The sequence below is a fragment of the Carassius gibelio genome, chromosome A16 (genome assembly GCF_023724105.1).
Source record: "Carassius gibelio isolate Cgi1373 ecotype wild population from Czech Republic chromosome A16, carGib1.2-hapl.c, whole genome shotgun sequence".
Lineage (NCBI taxonomy): Eukaryota > Metazoa > Chordata > Actinopteri > Cypriniformes > Cyprinidae > Carassius > Carassius gibelio.
In genome coordinates, this window is record NC_068386.1 from 25,577,893 (window position 1) to 25,593,494 (window position 15,602).

The window sequence follows — 15,602 nt, forward strand, 5'->3', positions numbered from 1 at the left end:
TTTCGGCTCAGGAGACGGTTTGCCCTTTAGACCAGCACTGCATTGACACTGCAAATAATTTCCAACAAACATTGGTTTTCTTTGAGATATCTTAAATTGTGTTTAAAAAAAGTCTTAGTACACTATAAAAATGATTGACTTTGAATTAGCACTTCTCTACATTAAACTGAATTTGTTAACATACAATTTTGAAGTAGAAAGACTGAAATAGTATTTTATAGTCACATACTCCAATAATTTTATCTCTGAAAGTCATTTCTACAGTGTAGTTTTGGAAGCATCTGTGTGTTGGAAAAAAGTTATATACTTAGTATGTATTTTGTGAGATATAAACTATATAAAAGTTGGGGGAAATAAATGTCAGAATTGTAAGATATAAATTTAGAATTGCACAATGTCAACTTATAATTCCATGAAAGAAAAAAAAATCTAAAGTGTGAAACATAAACTTGCAAAAAAAAAAAAAAAAAAAAAAATGAATTGCATAATGTAAATCAGAATGCACAATTGCAACAACTGTGAGAACAAAGTCCAAAGTGTGAGATATAAACTCAGAACTGGGAGGAAAAAAGTAAGAATTGTGAGTGGATTTGTGTGTTTTCAGGAGTTCCAGAAGCTGCTCCGCTCGAAGCGGCCGATGTACGAGGCCTGTCTGAAGAGTGGCCGCTCGCTGCAGGAGAAAGCCCAGAGTCCTGAAGACACGCAGCACCTGGAGAACATGGTGTCTGAGCTCAGAGACTCGTGGGACACCATCAGCGGCAAATCCAGCGAGAGGTGAGCAGACCGGAGCTGTGTAGTGTGCTGTGAGTCTGTTTCTGAGCTCTGAACTCTGCTCTTCTGTCCCAAGGCAGCACAAGCTGGAAGAGGCTCTGCTGTTTTCAGGCAGATTCACTGACGCTCTGCAGGCTCTTAATGACTGGCTGTACAGAGCCGAGCCACAGCTGGCTGAAGATGTGCCTGTCTGTGGGGAAAAAGAGCTGGTCAACAATCTGATGGACAAGCACAAGGTACAGCACGTCTCAGCATATACTGACTCTGAGTGTTTGAGCTGCTGCAGGTGAGCTCTGCTCCTCCTCTGATGCGCAGGTGTTCCAGCGGGAGCTCGGGAAGCGTGCCAGCTGTATCCGCACACTGAAGCGCTCGGTCAGGGATCTGACGCGGAGCAGCACGGCCAATGCACACTGGCTGCAGGAGCAGATGGAGGAGCTGGAGAGCCGCTGGGAGGCTGTGTGTAAACTCTCTGTGTCCAGACAGACTCGACTAGAAGCCGCGCTGCAGCAGGTGCCAGCACACACCCCGAGAGGACACACACATTTACATTACAGTCATACATTCCCCTGACACTTTAACCAAACACATTCAGGGTACTGTAGTGTTGTTACTGTCAAACTAAATCTATGCTTTTTAAATGTACATTCATTGAAATAAAACAAATTTTAATAGAAATTAAATCAAATATAATTTTTATTAATTTTATTAATTTTATTGCAGATAGTTGCAAAGGTAAAATTTTTATTATATTAAATACTAAATTATTAATAATTAATTAATAATTAATTAATTATTAATTAATATGAAGTATATTATACTAAAGTAACTGATAGTACTGATAGTGATACATTTTTATAACATATATATATATATATATATATATATATATATATATATATATATATATATTTTTTTTTTTTTTTTTTTTTTTTTTTTTTTTTGAATCCCAACATATTGCTCACTACCGAAACTTATTAAGTTGTTAGCTGCAAAGGCAAAGTTTCTTTTTTTTTTTTTTTTTTTTGTTTAAATTGAAGAATGTCTACTAAAATGTCTAAAACTAAAATAAAAATGATTAAAATACATATTTAAAAAATATATATTTATAAAAACAACTAAAACAGATTACTACACTGAAAAAGATACATTCATTGAAATAAAACAAATTTTAACAGAAATTAAATCAAATATAATTTTTATTAATTTCATTAATTTTATTGTAGATAGTTGCAAAGGTAAAATTTTTATTATATTAAATACTAAATTATTAATAATTAATTAATAATTAATTAATTATTTATTAATATGAAGTATATTATACTAAAGTAACTGATAGTACTGATAGTGATACATTTTTCTAACATATATATATATATATATATATATATATATATATATATATATATATATATATATATATATATATTGAATCCCAACATATTGCTCACTACTGAAACTTATTAAGTTGTTAGCTGCAAAGGCAAAGTTTCTTTTTTTTTTTTTTTTGTTTGTTTAAATTGAAGAATGTCTACTAAAATGTCTAAAACTAAAATAAAAATGATTAAAATACATATTTAAAAAATATATATTTATAAAAACAACTAAAACAGATTACTACACTGAAAAAGATTACTAAAACTTTAACTACAATTAAAATGAAAATGTAAAATGTGAAAATATAAACAAATTCAAAATATTGAGAAATACAAAGTATGGTAATACTAAAATAACATTCAGTTTTTGTACATTCAGACATATCGTACACTATAGAAATAAAACAGAATATAAATAACTTATTTAATTTCTGTTAGTAGTGTAGGCAAAATTTCTACTTTTCTTTTAGTTTAAGTTGAAGTACTAAAACTGAAATATAAATTAATTAAATACATTTTTAAAATAATAAAATTACTAGTGCTGTCAATCGATTAAAAAAAATTAACTAATTAATCGCACAATTTTTTTAAATTAATCGCGATTAATCGCGATTAATCGCAATTAAAAGACTGAAACTTTTTGGATATGTAAATGTAAAATGTAAATAATTAATGTAAACTCAAGACAAAGAAACTATTTAAATTCAAAATATGATTGTTTATTGGAATTTTTGTTTAACTTGTAACACAGATTTTCTCATGTAAACAACATACCTGCAATAAACCATCAATATCCTCCAAATTAACTGTTGGCTTGAAAGCCATATTTATTACAGAAATAAAAACACAGGCATGTAAGTACCATTTGAATTTCAAAACAATCAATGCCAATAAAAAACAAAAATGATTTCCATGTTGAATTCTAAGTGGACTGCAAAAAAAATCCAAAGTATAGTCATTGCCAGTGCTTTAAGTGGGCCAGTACGCACTGGTACCGCCACTTCCAAATATAGCTCTTGAGCGTACCGCCACCTCTCCATGCGCCCAGAACGTGCTTGTAAGCGGTACGCTCATTTGGACATCTGTTTTAATAGAGGTTTTAATCTTTTACCTGCACTGCCGATTTTCAGAGCGCCCTTCACAATGCAAGCTTCCTAATTCATCCCACCCAGAGCAGAAACTACATTACCCATTCACCCTTAAATTATACAAGTGAATAGCGCATGTGTCGCTTTTCCCACTGTTAAGTGTCAACAACTCAACGTGGCCGGAGAAGGTGTGTGAAACTCGTTGTGAGTTATACTAAAGCAAAATCGTGAGTATTTATTGTCTGATAAACATTAAAAACTGTCTGTGGAGGTTGAGTCGTCCTGCAGCCCCCGCTGGCTGCTCATTGGCTGCAGCATCTTTTTTCTAAGTTCTAAAAAAATACCGTAGACGCCGGCAAGGCACAAATTTAGATATTCATTTATCTAATTAATCTATAGCCTATGCACAAAGACAATATGATCTTTTTGTCCCCTTTTTGTTTTAAAGCTTGATGAAGAGAGAGAGCGCAAGTTGCTGCAGCTGAGGAGGACAGTGATGCACGCGCACAGGAGTGATTGACAGTTCGCGGCACTGTGTACAAAAAATACTCCGCTACACAATTATTATGTTATTTTCGTTTAAGCTTATTAACGTTAGCGTTACAGAAAGGTCTGATTTACGCACTGTTACAGTCATTGTTTTTTTTGTTTTTTTAAACAATGACATTTGAGTTCATGATTTTAATGTTGCTGTTTCTTGTGGCAGACTAAATGAAGAGTAATGTTTCTTGTGGCAGACTGAATGAAGAGTAATGTTTCTTGTGGCAGACTGAAGAGTTTTATACTGAAACTTTCCGTCTAAAAGTCCTTCCTTGGTCTTATCCATATTTCTTTGCACGTTGAACACACATAGGCCACAACTGGAAATAAAAAAAAAACTGCAACCGCGTTAATTGCGTTATTTTTTTTTAACGCGTTAAATATTTCAAATTAATCGAATGCGTTAACGCGCTAATTTTGACAGCACTAAAAATTACTAAAACACACAAATGACTAAGATTTTACTACAATTAAATTGAAAACACACAAAAAAATAAGTTTGGTAATGCTAAAATATCACTGTACATGTTTTCCCCCTTACAAGTCACATTGTACATAAATATTTGATAATAAAAACATATTGCTGCACTAAAATAGAATAAAATAGAAATTAAATATAATTTTTTTTTTCAGCTAATCATGAAGACAAAATGTATCTTTTAATTTAAGTTGTAATACTAAAATTAATAAAATCATAATAAAATTATAAATTATAGACATTATAAAATAATTTTTTATATAAATCTACTAAAACACAAAATATACTATTTCTAACTAAAATGAAAATGAAAACGTAAACCAAAACAAAAATTCAATTGATTAATTCCAGAAGTATAATAATTCCAAAATAACACTGTACTGTATGTCTTTTTTCCTTGATGGTGATGAATGTTTGTGAGGTAGATTCAGACATATTTGATAATCCCAACACATTTGTTCTCAGGCGGAGGAGTTCGATGGGATGGTTCACTCGTTCCTGGATCATCTTTCGGATGTTGAGAGGGTCCTGAAGTATGGAGTGCTGCCTGAGGAAGAGCAGGCTCTTCTGGCATTTCACACCTGTCACCAGGTACAGAGGACATGTTTTTTTTAAAAAAAGGGTCTTAAAACATACCTTTTTAAAAATAATTTTATTGTTTAGATTTCTAATATTAAAATCATTGTTTAGTTTAAATTGCCGTCATGAGTTTCACATGAATCACATGAGATTCATATTAGTGTCTTTGTGATCTGTAGGAGTCGATGAGCTCCTTGAACGCTCAGCAGACGGAGCTGGAGAACATTCACAGACTGGGCGAGGAGATCCTGTCCTCCTGCCATCCAGACTCTGTCATCACCATCAAATCATGGATCAACATCACAAAGACTCGCTACGAAGAGGTGAGACCAGTTATATGATTATAGTTAGGTTTACTTGATTTTTAGAAAAAAATTAAATCTAAGCTATTAATCAGACAGCAGAAAAACACTGCGGTCTCTGTTGTGTTGAGCTGTGCTCTGTATATCCTGACTGTGTGTAGAGGTACGAGTGTGTTATATGAGTGTGATTTCATGGCTCAGGTCCAGACGTGGGCGAAGCAGCAGGCCGAGAGGATCCAGAGCACGCTGTCTGCTCTCGAGGCAGAGAGAGAAGAGATCCAGCGATTACTGGACTGGATCTCCTCCTCTGAAGAGACTCTCAGTCTGAAGGAGCAGGAGCCACTGCCTGAGGACCTCGAGCTCACCGCAGATCTCATCACACAACACACCGTAATAACACCCAATTACTATCCATTCACATTAGACTTCAAAAATAGATGGCAATTGAAAATAAAAAAAATAAAGTCAAACAGCTGAGTAAATGACAGAATTATCATCTGTTTAAGAAAAGCAGAAATATAAATATGATCAAAGTCAGTCTTTATCTTGAAAGTCCTCTTCCTATTTTTTTTACCTTCTTTGAGCTTCATAATTATTGCTCTGATTGCTTTTTTTATCTAAATGTTATATGCCAACATTTCCTTTTCTTTTTCTTATTTGGAATTATGCTCTTTTTTTTGTATCCTGTTTTCCAGTGTCAAGGGTCTCAAAAAAAAAAAAAAGTGAAGTTATCAATAAACAACTTTTCTAAATATAAAAAAAAAATATGTAATCTCAAAAATGCTTATGTGAGATGCACTGTCACAATCAGATGTATATACATTAGAGTTATAGTTAACAAAAAATAACATAACAACTGTAACGAGGAGTCAGGGACATTCGGATCCATGTGCAATGTTTATTAAGAACTCGTTGTGATAACAGCTAGGGTTCAGACAATAGCGTCAGCAATATCAGAGACAATCAAAGACAGGGTCGATTACCAAGTCGTGCGCAGAGCAAAGGCTCAGTAAGGCAGGCAGCAGAGAATCATCAGGATAAGAATGGTTCAAGGTAATACATGGAAAGTCAGGCAGGGATAAACGCTCAGAAATGTCAGACAGGCAAAACAAGACTTCGCACTATGTGTGTGTTTGGGTGCAGCTTAAATAGGGCGTGGAATGAGGAACACCTTGCGGTGATTAGTCCGAGGTACGGGGCCGCTGGGTAATGTAGTCCATAAGAATGTCAGTATTCCGGTGAAGGTGCCCTCCGGTGGCTGTCGTTCCTCCGGGCCATATCCCTCCCAGTTGATGAGGTATCTAGGATCCTGCCTCGGGGCCGTGAGTCGAGTATAGCTCACACCAGATATGCCTCCTCGCCATCGATGGTTATGGGAGGGATACTCTCCTCAGGGGCCCACTCCTGGTCCCTCTCTCCTCCAGGACCACCGGCGGGCTTAAGCAGGGAGACATGAAAGGAGGGTGAGATATGGTAACTGGCAGGTAATGCTAAACGAAATGAAACTGGGGTTATCTCCCAGATGATTTTGAAAGGACCCATTCTGGAGAATGACTTTCGCTGTCTCAAAGGCGGTGGGCAGTTTGGGAAGAGGAACCAGACGGCAGGATTTGGAGAAGCGGTCAATTATGGTGAGTTTGGTGGTGAAACTGTTGGAGCTGGGCAAGTCAGTCACAAAGTCTACAGCAATATGAGACCAGGGTCGTTGAGGTAAGGGCAGAGGTTGGAGAAGACCCAATGGCCGTTGATGTCCAGGTTATTATGGTCGGTGAGTACCAGGAAAGGTAGTTTAGCCCCCTCCAGCCACTGATGCCACTCCTCGAAGGTCGCCTTCATGGCTAATAGTTCCCGGTCTCCAACACCGTAATTCCTCTCAGCTGGGTTTAACTTGCGGGAGAAGAAAGCACATGGAAAGAGTTTAGGTGGGTTACCGTGGCGTTGTGAGAGGATTGCAGCAATGCCCGTGTTGGATTCGTCCACCTCTACCACAAACTCCAGCTCTGGATTAGGATGATGCAAGACGGGAGCGGTCGTGAATCGTCGCTTGAGTTGCTGGAAGGCCTGCTCGCTTGAAGATATCCATGTGAGACATTGGCTCTTTCCCTGTAACAGAGAGGTGAGAGGTGCAGCTACCACACTGATATTTCTGATAAAGCATCGATAGAAGTTTGCAAACCCTAGGACGCGTTGGAGCTCCTTGATTGTGGATGGTCTAGGCCAATCTAACACCGCCTCTACCTTCTCATCCATGGCTACTCCCTCTGCACTGATATTGTACCCCAGGAAGGAAATTTGTGTCTGGTGAAACTCGCATTTCTCTAACTTGGCATAGAGTTGATGCTGAATGAGTCTCTGCAAGACCGCTCTGAGATGTTTGACATGGGCTTCCATGGATTCGGAGTATATCAAGATGTCGTCGATGTAGACGATCACACATTGGTAAAGCATATCCCGAAAGACATCGTTAATGAAGGCCTGAAACACAGAAGGACTGATGGCATGCCCGAACGGCATAAACCCGGTACTAGTAGTGCCCGGATGTTGTAGAGAAGGCCGTCTTCCACTCATCCCCCTTGCGAATGCGAATCAGGTTGTAGGCACTGCGTAGATCTAGTTTAGTGAAGTACCGGGCATTGCGGAGCTGCTCCAGGGCCGACGGAACCAGAGGTAGCGAATAACGGAACTTCACACTCGTTGAGTGCACAATAATCCATACAAGGCTGAAGGCCTCCATCCTTCTTTTTGACGAAGAAGAAACCCGCTGAAGCTGGTGACTTGGATGGTTTAATGAAGCCCTTGGTCAACTCCTCCTCTATAAACTCCTTCATGGCTGCTGACTCGGGTTGTGAGAGAGGAAAGATTCTGCCCTTGGGAGGAGTGGAACCTGAGATGAGGTCAATGGCACAGTCAACGGGTTGATGAGGTGGAAGCTTGGAAGCATTGGTTTTGCTGGAGGCTTCAACTATGTCCTGATATTCGATCGGCGGGCCTGATATGTCAAAAGGGTTGCGCTCCTCCTCCTGCATCCTCTCCACTGGCTGAATGTTCAGTAAGTGAGGGGTTGCTGGTTGATGCAGATGTAGCATTGCATTAGGAAGCCCTTTGCACTTGCCTGGGAAGCCGTCATATTTTTCCGGAAGTGAGAGACGGATGCCATGAGATGCGCGAGTCGAGACAGTAGTGTTAAGCATGGCGGCTGGTGTTGAACTCACTGCTGGGGCGGCCACATGGAGAGTTTGTAGCGTCTTTACTAGTTCCTCTGTGAGAGAGGTGAGTCTCTGTAGCAGCACGGAGGCCTGAGCAGAAACCTCGGAGGATAACTGGAAGAACATCCCTGGATCCTGAGGTGGCAAAGTCTTCTGTAACGAGGAGTCAGGGACATTCGGCTCTATGTGCAATGTTTATTAAGAACTCGTAGTGATAACAGGCAGGGTTCAGACAACAGTGTCAGCGATATCAGAGACAATCAAAGACAGGGTCGATTACCAGGCTTGAATCGGGGCATGTGGCAGACAGTAGACAAGTCGTGGGCAGAGCAAAGGGTCAGTAAGGCAGGCGGCAGAGAATCGTCAGGATCAGAACAGTTCATGGTAATACACGGAAAGTCAGGCAGGGATAAACACTCAGAAATGTCAGACAGGCAAACACAACAGAATAAAGAAAATATATATTTAAACACTTGATAAAAAAAAAACTATAACTGTGTGTCATAATGATACTAAATTAACACTGTTGTGCATAGAGCCACAATTAAAAAATCTGAGCAGATTTGCCTCTAAAAAGTTCAAAACTAAACCATGATGAAGATTTCAGGTCAGGTAATCCTACTGTTTCCTTTTCAGGATTTCATGGATGAGATGAAAGGGAAGGTACCAGAAATTGAAAACGCCACAAAATCCTGTAAACACAAGCTGGTTCCCAAGCAGCAGGTTTCTCCCAGTCGCAAGGCCCCGGCAAGTGAGTAAAGAATCTGTGAGATCCGCTGCTGTGATTACTGTGTGCATGTTTTCGGCTGTAATCTCTGTGGACTGTATTTACTCATAGAGAGGAGAGGCACAGCGAAGCCCCCGCCATCTGTTCCTCTTCCACTGGAGAAGCTGGACCCTCAGACACCTGTGATGTGTCAGCTGGTGAGTCAATGGAGGAAACTCTGGCTCCTGGCCCACGGCAGACAGAGCAGACTAGAGGAACATCTGCAGAGGCTGAAAGAGGTGATCAAGACTGCTCTGTAACTTTGATAAAAGAATATGTCTGTGTTTGAATCCATGTGGTTGTTTAAGAACCGTCTCTTTTACTCATGCAGCTGGAGGAGTTTGCTAATTTTGACTTCAACATCTGGCGGAAAAGATACATGCAGTGGATAAGTCACCTCAAATCCCGGATACTGGATGTTTTCCGTAGCATTGATCGAGATCAGGATGGCCGGATCACTCACAAGGAGTTCATCGACAGCGTGCTGGCCTCTAGTGAGCATTAAAACTCTTGCTTGCTGATTTTAGTTTTTTGGGTGGTTACCCTTATACAAATGATATTTGTGCATGTATTACTTTTCCATACATTACATTTATTATCATATGAAGTAAAAACATATATGAACGTGTCAGAAATTGGAACAATTTAATTTGATGTATATTTATGATATATATATATATATATATATATATATATATATATATATATATATATACACACACACACACATACAAACACATATAAATGACTCATAGAAGTATGTATATGCTCGTTCTTTTTCAGATTTCTTTATATCCATCCTAAAACCAATCAATACATGCTGATAATATTAAAATAGTCACTTATTTATGTAACTGTTTGCAATATTTGACTTTGCATATGTACAGAGTTTCCCACCAACTCTCTGGAAATGACTGCGGTTGCTAACATATTTGATGTTAACGCCGATGGATTCATTGACTACTATGAATTTGTGAGTGCCCTCCATCCAAGCCGAGACCCTTACAGAAAGACGATAGATGCAGACCAAATCAATGAGGAGGTGTGTGTAATTTCTATATTCTATCTACATTGAGTATTCCTGAAAAAGACAACTAACAGAAACCTGACTTCTGCAGGTGAGTCGTCAGGTCTCTCAGTGCAACTGTCCAAAGAGATTTCTAGTGGAGCAAATTAGCTCAAATCGCTACAGGGTGAGTGGAAATCTAATCTCAGTACAAATAATGCTGTCAATACCTGATATTTACACCTGGTCTTGGGTGATCTGTTCACAAATAATCAGGTGACGTAGATCGCCACTGTGTCTCCCCATTTGTATACATGTGAACGCTGCCATCCAAACAAGAAGAAGTCCGCTTTCAAACAAACTCTGGTGTGGTTTAACTGTTATGTGAACATAACGTGGACCAAATACATCTAAATTAACCAATCGATCCTAAAAAGTACAGAATGCTCAAGCATACCTGGTTTTTCTCATCACAGGAGATGCAGTTTAAATGCAAAACAAACCTGGGCTAAATGGACTAAAACCAGAACCAACGAGTATATGCATGCTCAGATCAGATGTTAATACCAGGTGTAAATGCAGCAGCGCAGCTAAATATTCATGACTGCATGCCTGATGATATCAAATGATGCTTTTCATTTAAACCTGTGATCTTCACCAGTTTGGCGACTCTCAGCAGTTGCGGATGGTTCGTATCCTCAGAAGCACTCTGATGGTTCGAGTAGGCGGTGGATGGACGGCATTAGATGAGTTTCTAGTGAAGAATGACCCCTGCAGAGGTGAATATCTCACAATAATTCAAAATCTGCTTATTGTGGATGAAATCAGAGGTCAAACAATATACTGACAGCTTGTAATATTACCTAATGGGTCGCACTTCAGAGCAATTCTTACTATTAACTAACTATTAACTACAACTTTTGCTTCAGTAAACTCCTAATTTCCTGCTTATTAATAACACTTATTTAGCAAGTGTAGTGTGAGTAAAGATTTTATGCATCATTCCTTCTGCACACACAGTAAAGGGACGCACAAACCTGAAGATAAAGGAGAAGTATCTCTCCCCGGACGGGTTCGAGGCGTCGGGCCGCAGAGGCAGTGCTAAAGGCCTGACCGTCAGCAGATCTAACTCCAGCCTGAGTTTATACAGCAGCGCTTCGGCTCCCAGCAGCCCACTGACACGCAAGGTACAGCAGCTAACCGCTCACTAACCAACCACATTCATACAATAGTGAGATGCTCCAAATGTTTCTATGTGTCACTGATTTTTATGAAGTAACTCCATTTTTGTCCTGACATAGGCATTGCTACGCAGAAGTTTCTCTGGTGAAAGGTGCATTCGACCCAGGAGCTCTATCGCAGCATTAGGGAGCGACCATTTCTCTGCCGACATCGACTCTCCTTCACCTACAGGTAAAACTCACAGCTCTGCTTCAGACTGCATTTGCTATGTTTTATGTCTGGGGATATGTTTTGGGATATGGTTAAAAGAAATGAAAGAAATCTGTCAGTTTAATTTATTTGATAAAAAAAAATACATGAAATATTATTGCAATTTAAAGTAGCTGTTTTCGATGTATGGTATTTTGTAAAATGTAATTAATTTTATGTATTTTCAACATCATTGCTCCAGGCTTCAGTGTCACGTGATCCCTCAGAAATCAGTCTAATATGTGACCTGAATAAATAATCTTTCCATTGATGTATGGTTTGTTAGGAGGACAATATTTGGCTGAGATACAACTATTTTAAAATCTGCAAAAAAGTCTAAATATTGAGAAAGATGCCCTGGATAGTTGTCCAAATGAAGTCCTTAGCAGTGCATATTACTTATCAAAAATTTGTTTTAATATATTTATGGTAGGGAATTTACAAAATAACTTCATTAAACATGATCTTTACTTAATACTCTACTGATTTTTGGCATAAAAGAAAAATCAATAATTTTGACCCATAAAATGTATTTTTGGCTATTGCTACAAAAACATCCATCATACTTACGACTGGTTTTGTGCTCCAGGGACACACATTCTGATTTACTGCTCCAGAAACATTTCTGATTATTATCAGTGTTGAAAACAGTTGCGCTGTCGAATATTTTTGTTGAAACCGTAAAGGATTTTATAATTCAGGGTTCACAGAAGAATAGAAAGTTCAAAAGAACAGCATTTATTTGAAATGGAAAACTTTTGTAACATTAGAAATGTCTTCCCTGTCACTTTTGATCTTTTAATGCGACCTTAGTGAACAAAAGTATTAATATATTTAAAAAAAAACAACAAACCTGTTCTAATCCTAAACTTCGGAACATTAGTGTAAATTCTCTAAAAAGCTTTAATATCTCAAGAACATTATTACCGTTTTTTTTTTTTTTTTTTTTTTTTACATATATTTTCACGATCAAAACATTATTCTTAATTCACATTTTGTGACCTTTAAGACTTTTGGGACCTTTTTCTCTTCTTTTTTTAAGCCGAGTCCAAATAGGTTGAGTGATTTTGTAATTTGTTTTCTTTAGAAGAGGCAGAAAGACCACCAACATGACTACATCTTGTCCGATACCATGAGCTCAACCAGGCAGGCGTTCCTGATCCACAGGATGGACAGAAAGCACCCGAGCAGGCCTCAGATCAGTGGACACGCTCAGACACAGCTCTCATGGCTGATCACTAGTGCTCTGAGGTGTGTTACACCAAGCCTTTCATAAAACATTGGTTTGTACCTTCACAGACTTTGTTTTTACAATAAGGACTCCTTTCTTTGTGAGTAACGAGAGACCGCTGGAATGTTTTGCATGGGATTGAGCAGCACGACGCCTGTATTATCAAAGAGCAATAGCTTATGTAGTGCTTTACACAGCATATATCCACAGATCTCTTTCTTTTCTGTAGTTGCCTGATGTAGGGACACATGTTCAATCTGACCCTGCATCCTCAAGAATAAAGCCCAGTTTCACCCCACAGTTAGTGATGCAAAATACAAACCAAAACACTGCTGTCTTATGGGTTAGGCTTTATGATAAGCTCTGCTTTTGGGGTCTATTTTATCGTTTTGTGTAAGTGTTGCTATTCTATCCTCAGGTTTGAAGTGTTAGAATATTTTTAGAATATGAATTTAAAGACCACATTAAATATACTGTTTGACACCATTAGCGATAGCAAATAGTAAGAAATGGTTCACGGTGGTGAATGAGCCCATGAAATACATGACTATGCCCAAATAGAAAAAATCATTTTTCACATGACATGTTCACAAGAGGCGCTATATAATTTTTCTTTCCAAATAGAACGGTCTAAAGTTTGATGCTATATAGTGTGTTAAAATGTCCCTGAAAAAGTTAAAGGTGATGGTGGCAATGTTTTATTATGGCATTTAGTCAATGAAATCAAACCTATATTGTTTACAAAAGCAAATGTGAGATAAAAACACATTTGCTGAAGCATGCATGCCAGTTTAGCTTGCTAATTACTTTACCAGGTGTGCTACCGAGCAAGTTTACTGTATCAGAAATGCCACACATATGGAGCTGTTTATGTGATGCAAATGTCAAAATGTATTAGTTTACAAATAATGCAATATATGTTAAATTAATTCTGTATTCAACAGAGTACTGTGCAAGAACCCATGCAAAAAAATGCATTTATTCATTAATATAATCATGATTTGTGTGAAAAGCAACAAAATTGTTGGCGTTTACTGCCTCTAGTGTTCATTCATTCATCTGGAAACTGCAGCAAAATGTATGTATAGGTACCTTTTTGCAGTTTTAGAGACATGTAAGCAGAGTCACGTTTAACTGTACTGTAAGTGTTGTATCTGCCATGATTCTTTTGATAAACACTTTACCAACTCTGAAAGTTGGAGCTTCAGGAAATCCACTTACTACTGTAAACATGGTGGTGTAAATTCAATCATTCCAACATGACTTGGACGTTGACGTAGAAAAGAAACCATCATTTCATGAGGTCTTTAAAAACTTGATTGTTCTTGAGCTTTGAGTCAGTTTAGCGATCTTCTTTAGCGTTTTAGTATTGTTTACTGTATGCCTATCTAAATTTCCACCTCAGTGTTTGTAAAATGTATTTTAGTGTAATTTCCGGTATATAGACATCTGTAGAGTAAGTTTTTTTTTTTTTTCATTAAAACTGTTTTATTTGATTTTGAATAATCATGCCACCGGTTGTAATAACTTCCTCTGAGGATATGAAAGTGTAGGTCTCAATGAGATTAGCTGAATTAATACTCATTTCAAATGCTCCTTTATCAGCGCCAGCTATGATATGATTTTTTTTTTTTTTTAAAGCCAAACAAAACCACATTGATATGACCTGCTTTTTTACAGTGTCCTGCTCAGGGCAAAACCTGCTGTATACATTTTTTGCCTTAAACCTATTTGTGAATGTCCTGGGTCGAATTCTTATACCATTGTACCAAGTGTTATGGATATAGCATTTGATTCGATTACATATCAGATATGTGTGTCTTTTAATTTTGTGCATATGCAGCTCGGTTCTCTTAATTTTGGAGAGTCAAAATGGGTTTTGAGGGTTCGGGATTGCAGCATTTGGGTTTTTCTTGGCAGATGTACTTTTCGCTTTGCTTTACTCTGTTCCATCTGAGAATCATCAAATGAAGCCATTAATATTAAAACATATGTCCAGAAATAATAGGCCAAAAATATGGTGTATATATTTACATATTGAGGTGGACAGTGTTTAAACACTGAGCAGTGCTACTGTACAAAGTAAAATGGACTGTAATGATTGTCTTATTGTCAGCAAAAAATAATAATGTCTGGCAGTGTTTGATTATCCATACAAAATCCATTTGACACTCAAAATCCATTTCACGTCTGTGATTATTCATCAATGCTGGTTTATATAATCCATTTCTGGAAAGAGATCCGGTTCTGCTATGCACCTGCTTTTATTGTACTGTATATCTCTGATGCTGTAAATAATGGTATGTTCAGTAGCATTATTGCTTGTTTACTGTACGTTTCTGATCTTGTAAAATAAGGTTATATAGAATTTGTGTTCAGTGCTGAATGACTTTTAGAGCCTAGTTGTGGAATGACACTAATTATAACATTATATATGTGTTCAAATAAAATGTTTTATAGAAAGTTGTGTATAAAATGGTCTTTAAACTGCTTGTGTACTTTTGCAAAACACAGAACTAAGAAAAGTCCCAGGTGATGAAATGTGAAGGATATATATATTGATTTTTCACTGCTGTTTTTTCACACTTTTCAATGTGTTGTGATTTGGCATTAATGGAAATGTGTTTAAACTTAACAGACAATGTCCTCACAAGAAAATTACAATCTTACGATGAATGACACCAAATGCTAAGTACAGAATATGCAGACTTTTGTTCATTTTAAACACAGCAAAGAGAATTAAGTGAATTTGGAAGATTAAAAGGAATATTCTACATAAAATCATGACTCAGGTGAGTTTTCTGCACTGAAGACATAGAGAACTAATGTCT

General features: G+C 37.5%; 1 pseudogene; it reads left to right on the top strand.

Annotated features, from left to right (window-relative positions):
- LOC128030597 (plectin-like) overlaps window positions 1-15,223 on the top strand; it is a 108,598-nt pseudogene extending 93,375 nt beyond the window's left edge.
- The last annotated feature ends 379 nt before the right edge of the window (window positions 15,224-15,602 follow it).